The sequence below is a fragment of the Camellia sinensis genome, chromosome 1, assembly GCF_055761805.1.
Source record: "Camellia sinensis isolate YWXY chromosome 1, ASM5576180v1, whole genome shotgun sequence".
Lineage (NCBI taxonomy): Eukaryota > Viridiplantae > Streptophyta > Magnoliopsida > Ericales > Theaceae > Camellia > Camellia sinensis.
The window spans coordinates 18457832-18480121 of NC_138961.1; the positions used below are offsets into that span (position 1 = coordinate 18457832).

The 22290-nt window shown below is 35.3% G+C and overlaps 1 pseudogene across 1 annotated transcript; it reads left to right on the forward strand.

The window, feature by feature from the left end:
* The first annotated feature begins 574 nt into the window (after nucleotides 1-574).
* LOC114294205 (calmodulin-binding protein 60 B-like) lies at nucleotides 575-6840 on the forward strand (annotated as a pseudogene). The gene is made up of 5 exons (XR_014331220.1): nucleotides 575-1039; nucleotides 1135-1295; nucleotides 1371-1574; nucleotides 2010-2247; nucleotides 6712-6840. The product of XR_014331220.1 is annotated as a calmodulin-binding protein 60 B-like (transcript).
* Nucleotides 6841-22290: the final 15450 nt, after the last annotated feature.

The window sequence follows — 22290 nt, forward strand, 5'->3', positions numbered from 1 at the left end:
TGTAGTGTTTATATTTATTGAATTAATGTTACTATGTTTTTGGAAGTTAATTTTGATTTAGGATGAATGTAATATGAATCTACATAATACATAAATATATATATATATATATATATATAAAATTCGCCGTGTCTCCTGCCGTGTCCGTGTCCGTGTCTGTGTCCGTGTCCCCGTCCCCATTTTTTGGAAATTGTCGTATCCCGTGTCGGTCTCGGTGTCCGTGTCTGTGCTTCATAGCCCCTAAGATTAATATTCCCTTTCTTATTTAGTGGTGGTGCTTTGTTTAGTTGTAGTGCAATCATTGGTAGGTTGCCGCTGGGGTTATAGCTGATAGTGAAAACCTTTATCTGTTTTGTTTTGAATTTTTTCAGCTTGTGGACTGCAAGAAACACATTGAACTGGCTATTTCTTTACAATGTTATGTTTATCTCATATTTATTGCTTCATTGATTATCACTTGTCCTTGCACTACTGTAAACTCTCTATTTATTTTTATTTTTGTGCCTGTGTTTCTTATTTCTTCATCCTTACGCTTGAGATTACAGGGCTTCTCCTAAAAGAATTGAGGGGCCAGATGGACAAAACTTGCAGCTGCACTTCAGGTCAAGGTTGTCTTTTCCCCTTTTCACTGGAGGAAAAGTAGAAGGGGAACAGGGTGCTGCAATCCATATTGTTTTACTTGATGTGAATACAGGTCATGTTGTAACCTCTGGACCTGAATCCACCATAAAACTTGATGTTGTTGTGCTGGAAGGTGATTTCAACAATGAAGATGATGAGGGTTGGACCGAAGAAGAATTTGAAAGCCATGTTTTGAAAGAACGTGAAGGAAAGAGACCACTTTTGACTGGGGATCTGCAAGTGACACTCAAAGAAGGTGTGGGAACCCTGGGAGAGCTTACATTTACTGATAACTCAAGTTGGATAAGGAGCAGGAAGTTCAGGCTTGGCCTGAAGGTCGCCTCAGGCTTTTGTGAGGGCATACGTGTAGGTGAGGCAAAGACAGAAGCTTTCACTGTTAAAGATCACAGAGGGGAATGTAAGCTGCTTAGTGTTTATTTTTGAACTCCTTTTTAAAATTATTTTTTCTGGATTGTCTTTGGAATATTGTTGTTGACTTCTTTTCATTTACAGTATACAAGAAGCACTATCCACCTGCTTTAAATGATGATGTCTGGAGATTGGAGAAGATTGGCAAAGATGGGTCATTCCACAAGAGGCTAAATAAGTCAGGAATATTCACGGTTGAAGACTTTGTTCGACTTGTTGTCAGAGACTCTCAAAAACTACGGACTGTAAGTGCATGCTTGGTTGTTGAATAAGAGTATCCATTCTTTATAATTATCTGCTGACTCCTCTGTTGGTTGTAGATCCTTAGCAGTGGTATGTCAAATAAGATGTGGGATGCTCTCATAGAACATGCTAAGACTTGTGCCATGAGTGGGAAGCTTTATGTGTATTATGCTGATGATACAAGAAATGTTGGTGTTGTCTTTAACAGTATTTACGAGCTAAGTGGCCTTATAACTGGTGAACAATATTTGTTATCTGATTCCCTGTCTGATAGCCAGAAGGTTAGTATGAGACATTTTTTTTGGCAATGCAATTCTTGTTTTATTAAAACACTTCCTTGAAACCAAATAATAATGCCATGAATTCAGTAGACACTTTACACCCCTCCCTTCCGCTGCCAGTGTTTGTTCACTTTTGGAACGGGTTGGTAAACATGTTGATTGTATATTTGATCAAGTTCTGAGTAAAATACTTATCCTTAAATCTAATCTTTGATTGGAAATGTTAATCACAGGCAGGTATATATGTTTAGGTGTGATTTTGGGTGTTTCTTTTCTTCAAACAAACTAATCAACCAAACTAGAATTGGAGTGCTTACTATTACTAATTGTTGTTCTTTTTTCCTTTTCTCCTGGTACCACCCCTGGAAGGTTGTCATAAAGCTCATAATTAGAGAATGTGATGCTTATGGAAACCTGTAAATTTTGTTGTTGCAGTTATATGTGGATACCTTGGTGAAGAAAGCATATGATAACTGGAACCATGTTGTTGAATATGATGGCAAGTCACTTTTGAGCTTCAAACAAAGTAAGAGGCCAGGCGCTTCTCGAAATGAACTTCTAATGGGCCCAGTCGATTATCCTACTTCTTTTGAAAATCAACTTCCCCAACAACGGTTAGCAGGCTCAGTTCCTCCTAAGCAGTCGTCAATGGATTCAAGTCTACTAATTGGAGGTAGGCATGGCCTCTTTTTCTTTCTTTTTGGATTGGTTACGAATTGCTCCCCCCGCCTCCCAAAAGGAAAGGGGAAAAAAGGAAAGAAAACGACTTTTTTCTTAGGCTGTTCATGGGTAGGTGGTAGCAAGCCCATTGGATAAATGGGTCGAACTGTTGTATGGCATTTGAAGCTTAAACAGTTTGGCTGGTTGCACTGGAAAAATCTGAAACCACTTGCTTATTAGTCCGTCTACCCATGTACCTAAAATCAGTTGTTGAAATCCTCAATTTTCTCTTGTGCGTTTTGCTGTTCCTCTTGAAATGGATACCTCCACAATATTCTCAAATATTTTAATTCTATTATGATGTCAGTAGACTTGTGAAAATGATAATGTCCAATCCAAGAAATTGGAATCCTTGCCATGATTTATATAGGAAAAAAATGTGCTGTATGGACTTTAACAATTTGCTACTAAACAACCCGTAATTTACCTCTGCTAAGTAGTTAAAACCATATTGTGGTGTTGAGGCTTAACTTTAGTCGACAAGTTCTTATGGTGCTGCAACTTTGCTCCAGTCTGGCACTCTTAAAATTTGTCAAACTTTAGAGTTGAAAATCATTTGACGAATAGGGGCAATCTTGACAACATCCAACTAAAGATAGGAACGAAATTGTTAAAATGTACAAATTAGTACCCACCTGATTTTTTGAGAATTGGTGAACTTGGTAAAGGGAATTAAGTTACTTAAGTTTTGTTAATAAAAGTAACGCATTAATTAAATCAAGGGTTCACCCCCCAAAACACGTTTAAGAAATCCTTATTGGTTTTAAGCCACAAGCATTAGTTTTCACTTGAATTCACCTCTCCATTGGTGAACTGGGTAAAGGGAATTAAGTTACTTAAGTTTTGTTAATAAAAGTAACTCATTAGTATAATCAAGGGTTCGCTCCCCAAAACATGTTTAAGAAATCCTTATTGGTTTTAAGCCAAAAGCATTAGTTTTCACTTGAATTCACCTCTCCATTATTCAGGTTACTTACTAAAGTTGTTAAGGCATTTCTAACTTCAATATTTCTGAAGGGCATATTTGTTTTACCTAAAAACAGTGGTAAAAGCATTTTTGAATAGCTTGTATGTTAAACAGTCTGATTTTATCTTATTAACAGAAAATGTCTCAAAACGGTGTGGAAACAGAATCCTCTCAAATATGAATTTGTTTGGTAAAATACAATTTTTAGGACTACCAAACAGCGTCCAAGGACCAAAACAGTGTATATAACTAATTTTTCAGCAGATGCGGTGTGAATTTTGCAAAATTTCATTTTTGTGGTTCAAAAGGTGTGTTCTTGAAACACAAATATTGCCAAGTTTGTCAAAAACATTTTTTTCATTTTAGGCATATGAAAGTCCCAATTTTCAAGTGATAGCTTGGTCTTTAAACATGCATGAATCCCTCAACATGCCACATTATCTTCTTTACTTTGTTTTAGCATCAAGGCCTATTGACATGCATTGTAACAAACCTTCCAATTAAACATGTATTTCATATCATACATGCCAATATGAAAGCTAGACTTATATACAAGTCCAAGAGCTTTATAGTACCACTATTACATGCCATAAATTCAAATTATACATAAAATAAAAGGATAGCTTTTCAACTCTAAATAATAACGAGACAAATCCTTCACAAAAGAGGGAAGCACCAAATGCTTCAAACAACCAAATTACCATCCATACCTGTAATTTGAAACGTTGACCCATGATGGCTGCATAGGAATAATACTAGGAAATCAAATATGCAAGTACCAAGTGTAAGCGTGCAATATAACCATATATGCCTATATATTATGATGCTTCTTTTTATTTTGAAGACCGCAATTTTTACTTATCCAAAGGATTTTATCTCACGCCAAACTTTTCGAAATTTAAGAGTTCACAAAATCAACCAAATTTCACGAGATTATTCCAATACTTCAAAATCAACCAAAATCAATGAAAAACCAAGTTGTTTCAAACAAAGGGTTCCAAAATCAACTATTTGAGTCACAAACTACAAATTGTGTATTGTAACCCCACCAATGTTGCTAAGCACAAATTTAGGTAACATATACCTGTTTATGGGCTACTAACCCAAAAGGACCAAATGACAAATTGTGTTCCCTTTTATAAGAGAGAGACACCTCCTGTTTCTGTCTTTTCTGTGTGGAATTGGGGTCAGCGGGTCTTTTATGAAACAAAATCAGCCTGTTTGGTTCCACTTTTTGGAAAAAATTTAGAAAAATTTAGACTTTCTATTTGCTTATCCAAAAAATCAAAAAAAAAAAAAAATGCCACAATTCACAGGGGAGTTTTTAAATGCCTCCTGCTGTATTGTTTTGGGGGACTGCAGCAGAGGGGTTTCTTGCTGAATTGTGTTGGTTCGGTCTTGTTTTGCTGTTGTGGATATTTTAATAGTGCAAGGGGTGATATTTATTTATGGTAATTGGTAAGTGGTAATTGGTAAGTGTGTTAAACCATATTTGATTATATTTATGTTCAAAGTAAAGGCAAATAAACGTTTGATGAGAATACCATAGAGAAATGATTGTCTTTAAACTAATTTTAGTTCAATATTTAAAAGATGGAATTTACAATTTAGTTTATGTTGACTAGTATAGAAACTTCAAACATTGTAATGTTCCACTGATCTAAGGATGAATAGTTAAACAAGAATTTTTGACTATTCCATGGAAACCAAAATGTGATAGAGAAGGCAAAAACGAGCCGGTTGGGGCAAAAAGTTGGAAACAGCCTGGAAACAACCCGAGATCGTAGCGGTCACCTCGGCCTAGATCAAACAAACTTGTGAAAGCATGCAACGGGTCAATAGGACGCATTATTAGTTATGTAGGACATAAAAGTGTGACAAAGTAGGCAAAACCGGGGCGTTTGGGGTCCAAAACTGCTCTGAATTAGCTCCTCTCTATTTCTTTTTTTTTCCTTCTTTTCTCTTCCTTTGGTGGTCTGCATGGTGAAGTATTGCATCAGTTATGAAGGTGGACTGATCTGGAGCAATTCTGGTGGTCTGCGTCAGATCTGTCTGGATGCTTGTGGTGGTGTGCTCCAGATCAATTCTGGTGGTGTGCTCCAGATCTGTGATGCTTGTGGTGGTCTGCAGCAGATCAATTCTGGTGGTGTGCTCCAGATCTGTCTTGCTTTTTTCTGATCTGTCAATCATCCTCATCTGTCTGGTCTGGATGGTCATCCTGATCAGTCTGGATGCTTGTTTTTGGAGTAAACTGGTGGTCTATATTGTGAAATTAGAAATTTTCACAAATTTTGTTCGAAAAAATGTCGAATTTCACAATTTCTCAAATTGAGAAACTAAAAAAATTACAATGTTTAAGAAACTGCAAAAGTGCACACTTTCTGTATAGAAATTGAGAAACTTCTTGATTTTTAAATATTGTGAAATTTCTAAATTTCAAATGCTACACATTATAAACAACTAAAATAAAAAAAAAAAAGTGCACAAATCATCATCATGGATTGTGGGCCTTATTAAAGAAAATATAGTACTGAGAACACCATACATTCTGTTGTATGAAAATGTTAGTGTTTGTATTTATTTTGATGGAATATGATCTGCAGGTGGTGATGTCAAATGACATCGTTACAGAGGAAATAATACAAATTAATAGTCAACTATATATGGTGGTGACTATCAACACCAATTCATAGTTTATATTTATAGGTGACAGTCAACTATAAATACAAACTATTAATCATCGATGTATCAAATTTATTAGAGAGCTGCTATATATTATTTTTTGTTTTAAAAATTTTTTTATATCACTGATCAATACATGCATGATAAATATAAAGTAATATATTAGTATTTGCTTTTTTTAATACTTATCTCTAAATAAAAACGATTAGAAATAAAACTACCTAATAGTCACAAACTTAACTTTTTTCCAGGTAGTCAAAAGTTCTGTTTTACAAGTAGACTACCTACCTCCCCTTTGAGGAGTGAATTGGTTGGGTTAATCAATCGAACAGCCTCTGGGTAGTCAAGTGCCACACCCCTTATCCGATCTTCCGGCATTGGCATCTCCCTTTGCATCTGCTCCGATATTGCCATGTAATGAAACCTGTTCATCATCCATTCATTCATTATTTATCAATCTAGATATATAGGTTGCCAAAATAGGAGTTTAATTTAATTCACATGAAAGGTTCATTGAGGAAGATAGGAGTTATTGACAATATGGATCAATTTCAGTTGCCGTGTTTGGTTTCTGCTGTGTGGCATTATATTGGATCTGGAATGGTGGCTCATCCAATTTATTCTATAGACATAAGAATGTTATTGTTTTATTTACAATTTGATAATGGTAGTCATTTTAATTTGCTAATGTGACCTTTGCTTTTCATGGACATTTTTCATTATTTGTCCAATTTTAACTGACGTTATTTCTCTTTTTCTTTGGTACAGATGGATGAACTCGTGCACAAAGCTAAATTGTACAGGACAAATTGGCACTTTTTGAGTTTTTGGAAGGGTTATATATTTTTGTATAGATGTATATGGAAAATATTAGGTAGACTAGTAATTATATTTTTGGATACACTACTAGTTATATTTTTGGATGGGTGTGTATAGAAAATATTTGGTAGACTACTAGTTATATTTTTGGGTTGATGTACATGGATAAAAATTTAAAACATAATAACAAGTAATTGTTATGTGTTAAATTTTTATGCTAGATGAAATATGTAGTTTCGAATTATTTGTGGATGTAAACTTATAATAGTTGCTGATTTTAATTAAACAGGTTCAGAAATGGTTGATATATGTATTTTGTTGAATGTTGATGATTCAATTTATTTGTTGGTTTGAATGATTTCTTCTTTTTACAGATTATATTGAATAAATTGGATGAATTATTATAAATTACAGGTTTATTTTGTTGGATATTGGCGACCAAAATTTGGTTATGTTTTTATAGTTTTGGCGACCAATTGATTAGTCGCGAAATGTCACAATTGGCGACCAAAAAATATTTTGGTCGCAGAATGTCACAATTGGCGATCATAATTTCTGGTCGCGAAATGTCACAATTGGCGACCAAACAAATTTTCGTCGCAGAATGTCATAATTGGCGACCAAACAAATTTTGGTCGCAAAATGTCACAATTGGCAACCAAATTTTTTGGTCGTGAAATGTCACAATAGGCGACCAAAAAAATATTGGTCGCAGAATGTTACAATTGGCGACCAAATTTTTTGGTCGCGAAATGTTACAATTGGCGACCAAACAAATTTTCGTCGCGGAATGTCACGATTAGCGACCAAAATTTTTGGTCGCGAAATGTCACGATTGGTGACCTAACTTTTTGGTCGTTGAATGTGATAATTGGCGACCAAACTTTTTGGTCGGGAAAATATTACTTTTCGCGACCAAAGTGTTTTGGCGACAAAATAAATTAGTCGCGGTAATTAAATATTTAGCGACCAAAAATTTAGTCGCGAAATCCAACTTTTGCCGACCCTCAATTGGTGACCAAAGTAGCGACCAAAAAAATTGGTCGCGGATAACTTTTGCCAACCAAAAATTGACTTTTAGCGACCAATTTTTTTGTTGCCAAAAGTGTTAATTCTTGTAGTGGATAGTTCCAATCATAAAGTGGTGTTCTATGATTTAATTATGGTAACACACGGAGAAATTATTCTTTACTTGGGCCCTTACACAGATTTTTACGGAACTAGGGTTAAAATGCTATTAACCTAAGGCTCAGGGTTTCAAGTGTAATTAAAAAATTTAGGGTCTCTACATTGTTAGCATTTTTTATTTAATAGAATTAACTATAAAAAATGTAATTCATAATTGATCTTCTATACAATAATAAAATTACCTAAATTATTAATTGAAATATATTTCTAATATCATTAAAAATTGTTAATTGACTTGATGATTCATTAATTAAATGAGTTATTTGTTATGAAATTAGAAACCTCAGGGGTGGAATGTAATTTCCAAAATCACAGTGGGCGATTCGTATTTTAATCAAATCTTAGAGGGTGTATTTGTAATTTATCCTATAATTTATTTTAAGACTTACATCCATATTTTTTTATATTGTTCATGATACACTAGTTATAAATTACATTATTTTTTTGATATTTCTCAAAATCAATCGTAAAAATTTGCGTAAAATATTTTTATAAAATTTTTTGATATTGTAATTAATAAGTGCCTATTCTAATTTAATTTTTTGGCTCCGCCATTGGGTGTGGTAGTGAGGAGGGAGGTCTGGTGAGGAGGGCAGATGAAATTCTACTAGATTTATTGAGAGAGAGTTGTAATTGTTGTTGTGATCTAGCTTTTTCATGATAGAATTGAGAATGATGGGTATTGAACAAAAGTATATGTGGAAGTTTCTGTGTGTTAGCTTTTTGGCTAGCTCTAAGAATGGACATGTGTGACCATGAGCCAACTATGGTAGCATTAGAACATTGATCTTCCTCTCTGTGCTATCCATGGTCTCTCTCTTTCTCTCTAGGTTGAGGTTGAACCCTTTTATTTGATGATATATAAGGAAAATGATATACTAACAATTTTTTTTATATATATTATTATTATTTTAATCAAAATGATATGATAAATTGTATTTTAAAAATTATTAGATAATTTTTGAAATATATGTGACATTATTTATATTATACTCTCAATAAATGAAGAGTAAATGTGTCATTTATTATCTCCTAATTACTTAATTAACAATGTGCGGCCATTGTCTTACTCATAAAACAGATCTCGTGAATCACGTAAGTTGGCTCAAACATCCCGTTATTAAAAAAAAAAAACAAATTGTGAATAATGTCACATTATATTTTGAGTTTTGTTTAATAATTACGTGGTATTTTTCAAAATATAGTCCATCAATGCTCTTTTTAATTAAAAAATGTCACATTATTCTATAATATATATATATATATATATATTATTGTGGACAAATTAGCTAAAGTCACTGTTTTTGCGCAACAAGAATTCATTGTAATATATTCTCAACCTCCTTATTTTGTAACCAATGACAAATGTGGGATGCTATATCATGTGTAGCCAACTAAATGATTTTTATCTATAAAGTTTGCCTCTTTATCAAAATTATATATATATATATATATATACCTTTCCTAACACCACTCCACATTTAATAGGGGTGGCCTGTTGCAACTTGCTCGGGAGGAATTTCAAGATGGGCTGAGATAAGATAGTTTATTAATGGGCAAATTACATTAATAGTCCTTATAGTTTGGGACTTGTCGCTTTAGTCCCTAACTTTTCAATTGTGACACATTTGATCATGAATTTTGAATCTTATTCCAAATAAGGACAATTGAAGATACCATCGTTTAATTTCAAGGGAAACATTGTCAATTTAATAAAATATAAACTAATTTGACAAAAATAAATGTCAAAAAAATATTTTTAATTTTTTAAAATTTATTTCTATCCACTAAAGATAAAATTATGTAAAATTGATCAAAATTAATAAAAATTACATGATTAATTTTTAAAAATTAATTTCACATGATCATCATCCAAACACATAATAAAAATTAATTTGGTAAAAAAAATAAATAAATGTGTAAAAGATTTATCAATTTTACATAATTTTATCTTTAGTGGGTAGAAATAATTTTTAAAAATTCAAAAAAAAAATTTTGACATTTATTTTTGTCAAATTAGTTTATATTTTATCAAATTGACGATTTTACCCTTGAGAAATTTAATGATATCTTCAATTATTTTTATTTGGAACAAGATTCAAAATTCATGGTCAAATGTGTCACAATTGAAAAGTTAAGAATTAAAGTGACACAAGCTTTAAACTATAGGGACTATTAGTGTAATTCACACTTTATTAATAAAGGGCAAAATTGTACGAATGCAATTTTCATACATAAGTTTAATATAAAATAATGTGAATTTTTATGACTTTTATTTTTATTTATTGGCTCACATCACATTATTTCATATATATAATTTTCATTAATAAAGCTATTAGTTGATCGGTGGTTTGAGCTCATTCGTAATCGCTGTAATAATATATAAATTCAACCATACAATAACATAGCAGTGACAACTAATTTCTTTATTTTATAAAAATATGTAACGAAACACGTCAATGAGATTTATAATTAAAATAAAATAATAAATAAATAAAAGTGAAAGTGATGTTTTACCTTAGTGTACTTGCACGTCATTTGAGATTTATTAAAAATATAAAAGGAATTTATATTTTTAATAAATCACTTTTATTAAACATCACTTTTATTTTTAATAATACATATAAACATCACTTTTATTTATTAACACATGATCAAGTCTTAATTATTTTAAAAAAAATTATTAAAATCATGTTAATCGTTTATTTTTTAAAAAACAAATGTGCTCGTATTATGAGGCTACAAATGCCTAATTTACTTGATTTTTTTGCATGAATGATCTATTCAACGAATCTTACAATATGAACGGTTCAAATTATCAAAAAAAATTCGAAATACGCCCCCAGTGGGCCTGGAACCCCAACTCCTAATTTTTTTTTATCAAGTTTGAAAATTACATCTTAATTTTTGAGATTTTCAATTACATAAAAAATAGCATCTTTCATTAATTAACCGTTAACTCATTAACAGAGTGTGTAATGCAAGTAATAAATTTTTTTCTTCAAAAATACCTATATTAATCTTTATGAAATTAAACATTTTCTACTTTTTGACTATCTTACATTCTTTATTCCTCATTTTTTCTCAATTAATAATATCACTTTGTCTAATCATCGCACCACTGTCTCTATTTAGAGTGTGTGTATAAGAAGGCGAAGGATCTTCATTGTTTAATTTAATGTGTTTTGGGCAATAATTTTTTTTTTTTTGTTTTGAATTTTAAAATTGGAAATAACTATGTGATATGTAGTTATTATTTGAGAGAGAAATAAACTACCATTACAAAAGGTATCAAATTTTTCTCCATAGGAGTTCAACTTGTCACCTCACACCACAAAGGGTGTTGTTACATGCACAATCACTAGGTCAAATACCCTGATTTTTAGCACCTTAATTTTAAAAAATATACAAAAACATCCATTTGGAGATACTTTGAAATGGTGAAAATAATACAATTTCATAACTAACAGGGTCAAAATATATAAATTTATAGATGAAGAGGGTAAACTAATATTTATTAATAATTGAAAGAGTATTGATGTAATTAATCCTAATTTTTTTTCTCCATATAATATGTTATTCATCAAAATCATCGAGATCACAATGTACAACAACATCAACCATTTATGCAAAAATTTAAAAATAAAATAAAACAATCAATCATAAGATGGCACAATTGGATGTATAGAGGTGAGAAAAAATATTTTATCACTTTCATAGATGACTATACTAGATATAGTTATGTTTATTTAATTCAAACCAATGATGAAGTTTTGGAAACTTTTATTCAATATAAGAATGAAGTTAAAAATCAACTTGATAAGAAAATTAAAAAACTTAGAAGTGATAGAGGTGGTGAATATGAATCACCTTTTGGTGGATTTTGTAAAGAATATGGAATAATTTATCAAACCACCACTCCTTACTCACCTCAGCAAAATGGAACTGCTGAAAGGAAAAATAGGATTTTAAAATAAATGATGAATGTCATGTTAATAAGTTCTGAATAATCTCAGAACTTGTGAGGGAAAGCAATACTTTCTGCTAATTATATACTTAATAAAGTATCTCGAAAGAAAGTGAATCAAACACCATATAAAATGTGGTATGAGAGAATACCATCCTACAAATACTTAAAAGTATGGGGGTGTTTGGCTAAAGTGGTTATTCCTAGTCCTAAAAAGACTAAAATAGGTCCTAAAACCGTTGATTGCATTTTTATTGGTTCTGCCAAGAATAGCAGTACATATCGGTTTTTTATTCATAAATCAGAACATACTGAAATGCATGTAAATACTATTATTGAATCCAGGAATGCATCATTCTTTGAACATGTATTTTCAAACAAGACTGGATAAGAGACTAGTACTAATAAAAGATCTTATGATGCTATTACTAGTCATGATCAAGAACAAAATCAAGAACAGGAGCAAGAAATAGATCAAATGAGGAAGAGGAACCTAGGCGTAGTAAATGTGCTAGAACCTCAAAATCTTTTGGTCCAGATTTTCTAACATTTTTGTTACAAAATGAGCCTCTAACTTTTAAAAAAGCTATGTCTAGTCCTGAGACTTTTTTATCAAAAGAAGCTGTAAACAGCGAAGTTGAATCCATCTTGCAAAATCACACTTGGGAATTGGTGGATTTGCCACAAAGTTGTAAACCTCTGGATACAAGTGGATTTTCAAAAGAAAAATGAAAGCGGATGGATCAATTGACAAATACAAGGCAAGACTTGTGATCAAAGGATATAGACAAAAAGAAGGTCTTGATTACTTTGACACATATTCACCAGTTACCAGAATAACATCTATTAGAATGCTAATTGTCATTGCATCTTTGTACAATCTAGAAATTCATCAAATGGATGTGAAAACCGCTTTCTTAAATGGTGAGTTAGATGAAGAAATTTACATGGAACAACCAGAAGGATTTTCTGTTCCAGGAAAAGAAAAGAAAGTGTGTAAATTGTTTAAATCATTATACGGTTTAAAATAAGCGCCAAAGCAATGGCATGAGAAATTTGACAAAGCAATGATGTCAAATGGATTCAAAATTAATGAATGTGACAAATGTGTTTATATTAAAAACACAAACGAGAGTTATGTTATAGTATGTCTTTATGTGGATGCTATGGTCATCATAGGTAGTAATAATGGCATAATTAAAACTACCAAGAACATGTTGAATAAACATTTTGACATGAAGGACATGTGGATTGCTGATGTAATACTTGGTATGAAAATTACCAAAACATCAGAAGGTTATGCTTTGTCACAATCACATTACATTAAGAAAATACTTGACAAATTCAGCAAAGATGATGATCATCTTACTAGAACACATGTGGATGTTAATTTGTTTCTTTCTAAGAATGTACAGAAAAGTATTTCTCAATTAGAGTATGCCCAAAATATTGGAAGCTTAATGTACTTGATGAGCTACACTCGCCCGGATATAGCTTATGCAATAAATAAATTAAGTAAATATACGAGTAATACAGGAGTAGAACACTGGAAAGCAATTATAAGGGTTCTAAAATATCTCCGATTTACTCGTAATATTGAGCTAAATTATACTAGATAACCAGTAATACTTGAAAGGTATTGTGATGCAAATTGGATATCGGATACTAGAGACTCAAAATCCACTAGTGGGTATGTCTTTACTCTTCCTGGGGCAGCTGTATCTTGGAAATCTTCTAAACAGACTTGCATTGCTAGGTCTACTATAGAATCAGAATTTATAGCTTCAGATAAAGCTGGTGAAGAAGCAAAATGACTTCGCTACTTCCTTGAAGATATTCCAATGTGGCCAAAACCGGTGCCTGCTAAATGCATATATTGTGATAGTTAATCAATAATAAGTAGAGCACAAAGTCATATACATAACGGTAAGTCGCGACACATTCGTCATCAATATAACATCGTGAGACAACTACTCTCCAATGGAATTATTTCCATTGAATATGTGAAGTCTAAAGACAACATAGTAGATCCACTAACCAAAAGGTTAGCAAGAGAGTTAGTTGAAAATTCATCGAGGGCAATGGGACTTAAGCCTATTAAATAAGAGTTACCACAATAGCAACCCAGACTAGTTGACTGGAGATCCCAAGATCTAGGTCCAAAGGGACAACCGAGTTGTGTATGACTCAGAAGGATCACTGGGGAGTCAAACTTCTACCCATTTCTATGATGAAATAGTGATATCTGCAGCGTTTTAGGTTAAGTAATACTTTTAGTGATTCTTATATCTAGGAATACCTAGTGGAGTATGGCAGGATACTCTTTATAAGATTCACCTATGTGAGTGTAAACTGGGCTGATTCTATGAGATTTGTGAAGGGTTATAATTCTCTAGAGCACTTATGAAAGACCAGGTTGTTCAGGGCCAAAATGAACACAATAATGAGAACTAAACTGTGTTTGGTAATATACTGTGTGAGTTCCATTGTCTTGATTTATACAAACGGCTGAACAGTTCAAGACATCATGTTCACTTTTTAGCTAGTAAATCCTATAGTGTCTCACAAGGGAAGGTTCAAAACCAAAAGCTACCTATCTTTTGTAGAATATTTACAATTTATGTACTCTCTATAATTAGATCATGTTGTTGCATTTTCTCTCCTTCAAATTCTATTCATGTGGGGAATTGTTGGAATTTTGGCTTTTTATAGGCTTGTTTGGGGCCAACTTGGATCCCAAAATTGAGTGGGTCCCACATGTCTTTTGAGGTGGGTCCAAAGAGGTGACGTGTTCCTCGTCACATGGCAAGTCACACGGCGAAGACGGTTTGTCAAAACCATTTATAAGTGAATGGAAACTTGACATCATTTTCGGGTTCGTGGAATGGACAATTCAAAAAGTAAAATGTGGGTTTTCTTGAAATGGGTTGTCTCACATTGAAACTTTAAGAGAGCTTGTGTTTGTATATAAGCTCTAGGTGGCAACACTTGGGTTGGGCCCCAAGGGGCACCCCAATTTTGTAGAAGGGAGGAGTTATGGACAAAGTAAACCTTGGCTCAAACCACCACACACGCGAACGCCGCCGCCGCCGCTGGTCGAGCTGAGCCGAGCTGTGTCGGGTGTAGGTGTGGGTTGTGGGTTGAGTTAGTTCTAACATTAATTTTTTGGACAAAATTTATTTTAATTTTTTGAAATTCTTGCAAGAAATTATTTGAATTCAAATTTTTTATCTAGAAATTGTGCCTCTTCCGAATTCTACAACAGACTTAAACTGGTTTTTGACAGGTTTAAAATTGCCAAAAACTACCCAGCAGTTACAGGTTCAAAACTGCTGCAGATCTGTTTAAATTTGAACTGTATCCGCATATTCAAATTTCATACATGTTCGGACAGATCTATTGGTCACCATTTTGCCGATTTTGCTTTTTGGTTGCATTATTCTTTATATTATTTTTTAGGGAAAAATTCAGAGATTATAGAATACAGGTTTGGTTCACTGTACAAATTGTTTGGAATATTACTACAATTTATGAAGATCATTTTATCTTGAGAGATAGACGTCATTTATTCGTAAGGACCGTAGCGGGCGAATCTATCTTAAGGACAGAGTGTCACATACTCGACTTGATCTTTTAAATATTAATTCGGTTCGGTAAATAAATTCTGTAAGTAATTTATTTTTATTTATTTGATTTGTTTCAATTTATTTATTGTACATAGAAGATTGTTCAACATTGGAACTTTATGAATTGGGTCCAACATGGCCTTTTCGTTGGCTGGCACTCACATGATGATATGAATGTTCATGGGCGGACTCAAGATTCGTCAATGGAGTGGACTAATATTAAGGTAAAATTATACAATATATTTTAAGTATAACCACATTAGAAAAAAGAGAATTTATTAATATAATATAGATTTATTAATAAAAGAGAATTATACAATATCTAAATTTATTAATTAGAAACAATCTAACTAAGTTGTGCTCGACGAGTCTTTAAAGATTCGAATTCATTGATTACAAAATCTAGATCAAGTTTTAAAGTAAGGTCTCGTTTAAGGTAGAGAGACAAGCAATTGGCAAGAAACTCATCCCCCATTGAATTGTGAATGCTAGTTTTAACATGCTTCATACCCGAAAATGCTCTTTTCGTAGTCGCCGTAGAAACAGGAAGGGTTGACACAAGACGAATCAATTTGTAGACCATGGTGTAATGCTCGAACTTTCTTGCCACAAATAATTTTCGGCACAAATCGGCAAGGGTAGATATCTTAAGAAACTCGGGATTACAAACAATATCAAGCTTATAATGCATTAATTGACATCTCAAAGTATGGATGTCTTGAGAAGTGAAATCTTGGGGATAAATTTTTTTGGCAAGATTGAAAATATTATCCGCATTAAAAGATCTAAAATTGCCACTAGGATCCAAAATTGAGCTAAAAGAAAGAAGTTCCACTACCCCATCATTAAATCTGCGTTCTAACTCTATCAATTGAAAATCAATTTTAGAGTTGAATATGTCAAAGTGATAATAATGCTCAATTGTAATGGGAAAATTGACATCTCAATAATTTTTATTTAGGCTTTCATTATTTTTATATATGTCCAAAAAAACTCCTTCAAAGTATAAAAACTAAGAGCAATATAGAACATTGAACAAGGTAGCATCATAAAAAAAGTAAAAGCACTATAATATTTGTTGCGTAAAGACAAAATTTAAAAACCATTGTTAATCAAATCCATTCTCAACCAACGAAATAAAATAATTGGTTAATTACACTTACAAAAAATGTTAGAAAAGTAAAGCTGCTGCAGGCTGCTGAAGACGATGGAGAGAGGGCCACTACCTATCTATTGGAAGATGTGAGGATTGTTTTAGAAGATTTGTTCTTTAAACTAATACAAACCTATTGGGTTGCCTATCTATTTTTTGGTTAAGTATTAGGCTGCTATTGGGCTACCTATCTAAAAACTATTGGCCCTTGTTTGGGGCTGGGCTGGGAGAGGTTGAAAGGCTGGGCTAGGTTAGGCCTGGCTGGGAAAAATATTTTCTACAAATTTTTTAATTTTTGGGTTGGGCTGTAGACACCTATGCCCAGCCCTAGGTCCGCCCTTGTTAATGTTTCTATTTTTATTTAAGCTCTTGCATAACTTATAATATATTGACAAAATTTACAGCCATAACCATTTTATGTTTTTTTTAACTAATTATTATTTAACGTTGAAAAACACACACAAAAATAAAAAAATCATCAAAATAAACCAAGCCTGGTTATGTATAAAATCTAAAACAAACTCTCTCCAATCGACCATTTCAATTTGTGGGCTCTTTGTGGATTCTATTTCAATGATTAATATGTTCATCTTTTGTACGCAAACAATTATACTAACATGAATTTGTCACATTTCTGTTAGAAAAAAGAAAGACTATTTTTAAAATCACACTTATTTTATTTAGCGATCCCGGTTGTCCCTTTACTATTTTGTTGTATTCCGGACTCGGTTCCGTGGAGTTGGTAGTTGTATCTATCTCGTTGCTATCCTTTAAATCCATTTGTTTGAGTTTTAGGATGTGTTGAGCTTGTGTTGAACAGGTGGGTTAAGCCTTGGTCTAAATCCTTGTTGCCCGGGTTTTTGGTGTTACGCTCGAGCGGGTCATTCCGCGCTCGAGCGGAGTTTGGTTTCTAGTTTACCGCTCGAGCGGGTGTTCCGACGCTCGAGCGGAGATTGCACACTCCCAGTATTTCGTGTCCCTGCAAAACTTTTGCAGATGTGTTTTCTACGCTCGAGCGGGTTTCTTGCGCTCGAGCTGGTGGCGCTCGAGCGGGATTGTTGGCGCTCGAGCGGGTAGCTCTATTTCGGTGTAAGTTCTGGGAAGGGGGAATCTACGCTTGAGCGGACTGGTTTTCTCGCTCGAGCGGGTGTACTTTATTCCTGTGTCTTGGCACTCGAGCGGGTCTTCTTGCACTCGAGCGTGTCCAGATTTTTGTGCTTAACACTCGAGCGTTGTGTTTTCCGCTTGAGCGGGAAGGTCGTATAACAGAGGGCAGCTGGGCACTTTTGAATCACTTTTCCACTTCTCTTCTCTCTCTTTCTTTTCAAAAAAACACCATTGTTGAGCTTCTCACTCTAGAGCTCTACCTTCTCTCTAGGTATTGATCTGGTAGGAGTGATTCCCTCGCCTTTGGGCTTTACAAAAAAGTTGTTGATCGTCGAGGGCTATCTTTTGATCCAAAAAGTTCATGGTTTGGAGCATTTTCGTTTCCATCATCTTCTTGGTTGGGTGTCATCTTTTGAGGTAGGGATAACCTACTCCTCACTATGGATTTTGTCTTTAAATTTTAGTATTTGAGATGTTAGGGTTGGTTTGATAATTTTGTGAAAGTTTGGGGCTTTTGTGTAAATTTACCAAGTTGGGGTTTTAACTATATAAAACCTAGATGCATGTTTGGCATGGAAAAGTGAAATTAATGTTAAAACATTAATGAAAATGGAACCTAAGGGTTGTAATGTTAATTATGGAAAATGCCCTAATTACATTGGTTAATTAATTCGCATAATTAATTATGAGGAAATGAGAAATTGATTTGGAAATGTATGGAATTAAAGGGTGTAGTTGGATTATTTATCATTCACTTGGTTGAAATGTTGATTATATATCCATTGTTGCATTTATTTTCTGTATAGAAATAACTGCTTTGGGCTATCGGTGGAGGATAGTCTTAATTGCTGTAAACAATGCATGATGATTAGGCAAACTTAAACTAATCATTGGAATGCGTCATTGAGTATGACGGTTGAAAGAATACATTAAATTTATGTGTTGTGTGATGATGTGTATAATTATTGTTTATATGCATTGTGTCGTGCTGGAGGAGATAGGGGATGTACTCCACGGTTTAGGGGATGATAGGGGATGGACCTCTAAACCGGATGTTGTTGGGAGAAGATAGGGGATGGACTCCATAGATAGAGCTCATATGCTTATCTAGTAATGTGTTGACATAGCTCATATGCTTGTCTTTGGAAGTGTGATAGTGCTCTTATGCATATCTATGGAAGTGATGATATAGCTTGTATGCTTATCTGTTGATGTGTTGATATAGCTAGTACGCTTATCTAATATGAATTGGGAAGAAGTTTAATATGAGTTACTGTCTCATATAAGTTGTTTGGCCAGGTTCTGTGCTATGGTTATAAATTGAGAACTGAAAAGAATTGGAAAAATGGATTGTAACATGGACTTCTATGTCATGAAACCGTAAAGTGGGATAAGGGAAAGTATCAGTGTTGGTCATCTATCAACTACTAATCTTTTAGTCATTGTTCATATTTGGTTTAGTGTATTTCTACTGGGCTGTGGCTCACCCTATATGGGAATATCATTTTCAGGTACAGGTAGCATGCCACCTCCAAGGACGTAGCTTAGGAGGCTAGAGGCAGGAAGACTTTTGTTGTTTAGTTTCTTTGATGTATTACATGTATATTCAAGCCAAGGGCTTAATGTGTAAATGAGTTAGCACTCTTTTGTTGTAACCAAGTGTTAACTTGGAAAGCTGTAAGCCTTTAGGGCATTTGCTTTTGTCGTTAACATGTAATACTTTTTGGTAATGGAACTCTGATGAACAGAAGAATGTGGAGCTTTTATATATCAATGCATGTCTATATTGATGGGTTTAATGTTATTATTTTGAGGGCGTTACAACTTGGTATCAGAGCGTACCGGGTTCGAATACTTTGGGTACGTGGGAAGTGATTAGTATCACAGTGGATTTGTCTCGCTTGATAGAGACTTAGATGTAGTGTCATATGCTATGTGTTTAATTGATAACATGCTTATGTGACTATATAGGTATGGAATGTAGTTTCTAGGATGTTGATTGGATCCTTGGGTTTCTGGGAGTCTTGCTGGAAAGGCACTTGATCAATGTCGTTTCTAACCGGAACTCTAGTAACGCCTCGGGACTATCATTATCCGGAAATGAAATTCGTAAGTGCTTATGTGTTTATGTGCTTACGTGGAGTGAATTACAGTTGTCCATGCATTAGGACGTGAGTGTTTAGTTTTGGCACATTTGTGAATGTGCTAACGTTCTGTATTACCTTTATTAGGATGTCAGGACGAGGAAGAGGTGCTAGGCGTGGTAGGCCTACGAGGCAGGAAGTACCTTTACCGGATGATATTCTGGCAGTGCAGGAGGGAGTTGACCAGGCCAATGTGGCCGAGCCAGCAGGTTAGCAGGCTATGAGTGCCTTGGCACGAGAGATAGCAGGAGCTTTGGGTATTCTCAGAGCTGGGAATCAGGCAGCTGAGGCCGGGCCTTCTTTCTTGAAGAGGGAGTTCTTCCGGTCTAACCCAGATGAGTTTGTTGGGGATCCAAAGGAGCCACTGAAGGCTGACGAGTGGTTGGAGCAAATGAGTAAGACGTTCGAGATGCTTGGCATCGAGGACGGGGCACTGAAAGTGACCTTGGCATCTTTCCAGCTGAAGGGAGATGCGGGTCAATGGTGGAAGTACGAGAAGGCTCGCGTTGGTGGTACATGGGAGCCGTTTGTGAATGCTTTCCAGGAGAGGTTCTTATCTGCAGTGACTAGGGAGAAACTGAGGGATCAGTTTAGCCGGCTTAATCAGCAGGATATGTCTGTGGCAGAGTTTGAGGCCACTTTTACTAGTTCGTCCAGGTTTGCACTTGAGTTGGTGGCGTCCGAAGAACGCCGTTGCTATGAGTTTGAGCAGAAGTTGAGGCGGGGCCTCAAGTTGAGGGTTGGTGGGTCTTATATCCGAGAGTATAGACATTTAGTAGATGCTGCAGCTCATATGGAGCTTATGATGCAGGAGGAGGACGAGGAGAAACATAGAGGCTCCAAGAGGGGCCAAGAGGGTCAGGGTGATGGCAGGAGACAGAGGGGTTATAACCCTCAGCAGTCTCAGGGTGGAGTTGCTAGATCGACCTTTCCGGTGCCGAGTGCAGGCTCGGGGAGAGGTAATCAGGGAGGTTTGACTTGTTTCACCTGTGGCCAGCTGGGTCACAAGTCTTTGGTTTGCCCGCAGAAGGGCGGAGGTCAGAGAGCTGCTTCTTCTTCAGCTAGACCCCAGAGTCAGAGTTTGGGGAGGGGGCAGCCCTTATCTTGCTATCAGTGTGGGCAGCCTGGGCACCTGAAGAGGTTTTGCCCACAGTTGAGTGCCACTTCAGGAGCGTCTGGTTCTAGACAGACACGGGGATTTCAGCCAGCTCAATTTGTGCAGGCCTCGAGGGCCAATCCGGGAGCTTCGTCGTCCCAGTCAGTGCAGCAGTCGTATGCTCCGAGGGGTGAGCAAGTAGATCAGGGGCCTACGGGGCGCGTGTATGCTGTTACCGCGCAGGATCTAGTACCGGCTCCATCAGTAGTGAGAGGTACCTTTCTATTTTGCAACTCGGTTACTAATGTGTTGATTGATACGGGTGCATCTCATTCTTTTATATCTGCTGCATTTGCATCTGTTTTGGAGTTGGAGTTAGCACAGTTAGCATCTCCTATATGTGTAGTGTCACCTCTTGGGGGTGAACTGATCTTGAAACAGGGTTGTAGAGGTTGCGATATAGAGGTCGCCGACTATAGACTTGCGTTTCCTTTTGTAGTTATGCCCATGAAGGGTTTTGATCTTATTTTGGGTATGGACTGGCTATCGTCATACCGGGCAGTTATCGATTGCTACCGCCAGAGGGTCACGTTATGTACCTTGAGCGGGGAGTGGTTCTATTTCTTGGGAGACCGGGTTGGTAGTGTTTTGCCACCGGGGTATGATTCGCGAGGGCGGAGTGAGCTTAATGGTCTACTTGCTAGCTTCATGAGTGGTGAGTGTGATGAGACCCAGACTGTGTTACCGAGGGTGGTTTGTGAGTACTCGGATGTTTTTCCCGAGGACCTTGTTAATTTGCCACCTCACCGAGAGATAGAGTTCTCTATTGATCTAGTGCCCGGCACGGCGCCGATTTCTATGGCACCTTATCGTTTTGCCCCAGCCGAGTTGAGTGAGTTGAAGATTCAGCTCCAGGAGTTACTAGATAAAGGTTTTGTTTGCCCTAGTGTTTCACCGTGGGGAGCACCGGCCCTCTTTGCTAAGAAGAAAGATGGTGTCTTGAGATTGTGTATCGACTACCGAAAGTTGAATCAGGCTACGGTTAAGAATAAGTACCCTATACCCCGTATAAATGATTTGTTTGACCAGTTGAAGGGTTCCCATTGTTTCTCTAAGATAGATTTGAGATCGGGTTACTATCAGTTGAAGGTCAGGGAGGAGGATATTCCAAAGACGGCATTCCGTACACGGTATGCCATTATGAGTTTCTGGTAATGCCATTTGGGCTTACCAACGCACCGGCAGTC